Source organism: Dipodomys spectabilis, unplaced genomic scaffold (genome assembly GCF_019054845.1).
Source record: "Dipodomys spectabilis isolate Male_0828 unplaced genomic scaffold, ASM1905484v1 ptg000420l, whole genome shotgun sequence".
Classification (NCBI taxonomy): domain Eukaryota; kingdom Metazoa; phylum Chordata; class Mammalia; order Rodentia; family Heteromyidae; genus Dipodomys; species Dipodomys spectabilis.
Window position 1 is genome coordinate 2,872,410 of NW_024871097.1, and position 5,541 is coordinate 2,877,950.

The 5,541-nt window shown below is 32.0% G+C and overlaps 1 pseudogene; it reads left to right on the plus strand.

Annotated features, from left to right (window-relative positions):
• The first annotated feature begins 5,214 nt into the window (after window positions 1-5,214).
• Window positions 5,215-5,311, plus strand: LOC122097269 (annotated as a pseudogene).
• Window positions 5,312-5,541: the final 230 nt, after the last annotated feature.

Genomic DNA, 5,541 nt, shown 5'->3' on the forward strand with positions numbered 1-5,541 from the left:
AAGAAAACTGAAATCACATAGTTCATCAAAAACAACAACCACAAATAAAAAAAATCGTGCTCCATATCTTGGAATTCATTTTACTTAGCATCAGCTAATATGGATATATACACGCATAACAAACCCACTGGAAAATAATAGCTGCATGGATACTATATCATGAAAACAGCATGTTAACTTTTTGATGGTAAAGGTGGAATTAAGATCAGTGAATTCGCGGTTCTGATAAAGGATTTTCAAGAATTTTAAAGTTATGACAGGTAAATTTTAATTGTTCAAAATTTTAACAACTTAGCCTATGAAGAAAATTTGAAATTGCCTGGAATAATAGGCTTTCATGCAAAGAAATCCAAGGAGACAGTAGAGAGGGAGCAATGTGGATGAAGATGGCTCTTTTTCACACTAAACAAAGAAACCTGAGAAACCTTGCTGTAAATCCTGTAGGTTCTCTTGGAATTGTCCTTACCCAGGAACTATAATTTCACTGTTTGAAATAAGGTTGTATTGGAATTTAAATTCAAAGTTCTTAAAAAAAAAATAAGGCATCAAAATTTGTGAATATACCTTTAATTACCAAACAGTAATTCTCTGAAAAAGATAATTTGAGTCAAAATATTTAGGGAGAAAGTGCCCTTTACAATGAAAGAAGTTGTTGGGATTACACATTTTTTTAACACTTTCCACAATGTCTTTGGATGTGAAGCAGTGAAACACAGAAAAAAATCTGATTGGATACTTCAAACAAATGATTTCACATTTCTAAGTGGCTCACAAAAAATAATATCCTTATTCATATGAGATAGTGAAGACTTCTGTTCTTACATATGCCAAAAAGTTCAGAAAAGAATTGAGCAAATGGAAAAGTTTAATTAAAAAGTTTTCTTAGAAGACTTAGCTAAGCGTACTGTCTTTAGCAGTGAAGGGAGGCCAAAACTTTTTGTTATAAATTGTGTTAGTATTTTTACTCCCTAAAGTGAGTTTACAGAGCCCATTTGGCTCATTACAATGCAGAACTGATTGAATGAAGACATGAAAATAAATTCTAAACCCAAAAGAGGCAATTAAAGAGTTTTAAAAGAGAAATAATGAAGATGTAGTAGTGGTGGAGCCCGTATAGTCCTTCAGGTTCACTAGACATGAAGCCAAGAAGCTGTGATTAATTGGAACTACGGCAAGAGCAAAGAGGAGGACATAGAAGTAGGACATAGAAGTATTGTCCTTTTGTAACAGACACTGTCTTCCAAGGTATGGGTGATTTAACTCTATTCTCCTCCATACATCTTGATGAAGAAATGCAAGACCAAGAGAAAAATAATCAATTGAAATAATTTTGCATAGAGTAACTTCACTGTTCCTGATGTGTTATCTAAGGAGAATCTTAAGAGAGAGGATAAAAGTGCAATAATTTTTTGTTTCCTATACGCATCTTGTTAGCAAAATATATCGTTGAGTTTAGACAATTCTGATTGAACCAACAAGTGATGGAGTACTTATTTTTGTGGGCACTTTAGACACAAGAAGTCTTTCAAGGTAAAAGAAAAAAATATAGCCAAATATTTGTGATCACAGCTTCTTGGACTGTTTTCTGGAGACAAAGTTATACATTAGATTTCTCCTCATTAACATAGATGTTGTTTCATGGCAACCAAATGCAAGAGGGAAGTTTAATGGACTCACTTGGCCAATTAAACAGCATGAAAGAAGAAAATGGCAAATAATAATTAATTAATTACTTTGCCAGAAGAAAGAAGGAAAAATATAATTCAAAATCAATTGACTTAAAAGTATGAAGAAAGAGTAGTGAAGAGAGATTAGAGAAAATAAAGAATATTGTTTTCTCTCCAGTGGAGTAATGGGTTCTTGATCTTGTTTCTTCCATTCTATCCTCACAAACTACCAAGTGTGTCTCAGGACTGTATTATCCAGTTCAGACAGAAAACTCGTAGAAGAAATATACTATTTGCAGCAGATGTAGGTGATTTATAACCTTAGATAATCTATTTAATTCTGTTCAAAATTCTCCCCTATCCCAAACTTCCCTCTTTGAACAGCTTTGTTTGCTTTTCCCAAGACTGCCCTTCATTAACTGATTAAAATTTTGAGACGTCATATTCATACTCTCTGGAGATTGCTGTTTGGTTGTGATTTTTGAGTGTTTTTTGTTTCTTGTTGTGTTTTTGAACTGAATTTTAAAAGGTTGTGCAATTGTTTTACAATTAAATATATCTATCTAATTGTCCAATGCTCCGAGATCGGAGTCACTCCTTCCATCATTCTCAACCAACCCTTTCTCCAAGATTTATTTTCAATTTACTACTTCCTTTATCATATGTGTCCATTGAGTATTCTAGCTGTAATTGCCCCTTGTTCATTTTTCATTCATTCTATATCTTTACTATAATTCCTCTGGCCTTTGTTCATTTTTCATTCATTCTATGTCTTTACTATAATTCCTCTCTGCTTTCAACTTCCAGATAGTCATTCTGTTAAACTGTCTATTAATACTTTTAAAGGTTTATATACAATCCATGGACTTTCAATCCTGCATATTCTTAAAGTGATGTCAGCTTATATTTCCATAATTGATTCATCTGCAGCAACAATTTGCAAGAATGCAGACATGAAGCACCTAAACATGATTTTATTCTCATCCATTTGGAAGATTAATCTTTAGTCAAAAAGAAAGTTAAAAATGGCTTAGAATGTATTACAAACTACAAATTTTTATAAATGGCTTTGTACAATGGTGAGATTCTTTTATTTTACAAGGAATAATATTTTCTACTACCTATAAGTTTTGGAAAATGAAGAAAATTAAAATTTATACCTAGAGAGGAATAGGATAGAAATAGAAGATAGATATTATGTTTGTCATATCTCTGATGAGTACTCATATTCAAGACTTAAAGTTATATTTCTTACTATGTTAGACAGAGGGAAAACATAAAATAACATATGATAAGGCAACTATTTGTGACTTTTTAAAATGTACCTTATTAAATGATGAAATTTATTAGCTAACGTTTGGGTTTGAAATTTAGGAGGCTGATCTATTTAACACATTTCTGGAAGGCCCTTACTGAAAAACGCAAATTGTGGGTGGTACTATTTCTACACTTTAATGAATGGTTGAACGTGTTTGGCATTAGTGCTGTGTAAATAATTCTACTCTATTGTAACTTGCTCCCTACACTTGAAAAACTTGTAATGTCACTAAGCATCATCAACTTTTCAAATGTTATTTTGGCAAATGTGATTTTACAAAGTTTATTTGAAAAGGAATACACTTTCAGGAGATTAAACGTAGATTATCATTGGTTTGGGAGTGACATTTTTATACCACAGAACCATGTTGTACTGAAGTCCCAGTGTTTTGAAGCACTCCTTAGTGCTTCAAATGTATTTCTGAATTACATTTGACTTCTAAGTCAAGTTTTCCGGGCTTTGGTAGACCAATTATGTATCTATCCTTCAAGGAACTATTTTTTGGCCCACTTATGTTGGAATAAAATCTTTCATTAATCAAAGGAGAGGGGTATTAAATATAAACTTATGACACTTTGTGAACTAGTTCACTAGTATGGGCTGGTCATCTATAAGTTGAATATTTGACTTACAGTACTTTCTCTCAAATTTTGTTATCTCATCCTTCATTTTAAGTTGCCTTGCATTTCACAATTGCTTACTGCTAATTCTTGCATCTCAAGGAATTGGGGCCCTGAAATATAGGAAATGAGAAATTGAGATGGGTCTTCAATTACTTTGTGTTGACATGTTGCATGGGCTTGGGTGAGAAGTCTTGGCCCTGTTATCTGATGATGCAGGTAACTGGGACCTAGGATCCTAGGACCCATGGGTACTGCAGAAGAATATTGTTTTTTAGACATCTTAGCTAAATTTGGGTATTATCAGTAGGAATGCTTAAGAAATGTGGAGAAAATCATTTTGGGACAAGCGAGTTAAAGCAATAAACAGAGCAGCAGAGTAAAATCCATTATAGATTAGAGGAAAACATTGTTTTTTTGCCATGTGGATTCAGAAGACCAAGAACAGAATGTATCACAAATTTAAACTAAAGATATTGCATAGACACTTTTTATATTCTAATATATATTTTAAACCTAATGATTTTAATTCCAATTCTATTTATTGGAATAAATAAATATCAATTTATTTGTCAAATTATCAACTAATTCTAGTAAGTTTCACTGTGTGAAATATCAAATCAGCACATATAATTAAAAAATATATAACTATATATACTATAATTAAAAGGCACACGTTTTGCATTGTTCTGTTGTAGTTACTAAATCAATGGCAAATCTGTTTTTAAGTATTATTCCATTATCTCTACCTCAGTGTTTGATAGAGTTAGACCTAAAGCTTTACCATTTGTAGCTTTACAGCATGGAGACAATAGGAAATACTGTGATTAAAACATGATCAATTTAATGCCTAATAATGAGGAGAAACATATGGACTTCTCCGGCAACTATGAAAATATTTGGTGATTAAAAGGCAGTAGTGTAAGTTCCTGCCTGGTTGGATGGTAGACAGACCAGGACATTAAGTAATCATGCATACCAACATTTTTTCACCTTCTTGGCTTCAGCTACTTTTGAAATGGAAGGTATAATAAACAATTATATTTTGATAAAATACCTTCTAGTCTGAACAGTTTTGTTTGAACTGTTCATCTCTCTATGATCCCTTGTAACCAAGATTAGTTTTGTTCCAGTAAGACAATCTGTGCTGTCAGGGTAAGATATTCTGGTTGGTCTGTTCCCACATGGAAGAAGGGTAAAGGCTCATGTATACATTTATGCCAGTAACACATCATTTGGGAAAATGTCAGCTGAAGAAGTTTAGAAGTAGCTCTTAAGCAATGCTTACTTTGAATCCATTAGGTCCACAGAGCTAACACAGTTGGATAAATAAATATTTCAAAAAGCCATCACCTTTGGACCTATCTATAAATATTTGAGAGTACGATCAAATTCCAAATTATAAGATTTGATAGTCATTGACAAAAATTTTGCAAATGTGAGCAATTGATTGATCAATATAATGTTTTCCACTATTCACAGAAATTTAGGGAAATAAGATCGATAGCATTGTTAGGAAAAATAAGGTTTCCTTGTTACTAGTGGGCACCCATAGATATAAGCCTGTATAAAGATTTCATCATTAACTACATAATTTAGAGGATACTACATGCTTCAGCAGCAGGTATACTCAAATTAAAATACAGAGATTAACATGGCACTTGCACAAGGATAATATGAAAATTTGAGAAGTATTTCATATTTTTCATTCTTCAGATGCAAGAAATGAAAAACAGTTATTAAAAAGGTGATTACCAAATTATAAGTATAACAATACACATAATTCATATAATTAAATTTAGTTTGACATCAGTGTATTAAATCTTCACCTCAGAAAGGCATTTACATAGCATAATCTTTACAAAACTTTTCAAATTAGACAACATTGTCATTTTATCCCAAAGAAAATTAATATTAAGACCTAGAAAAAAAAAGG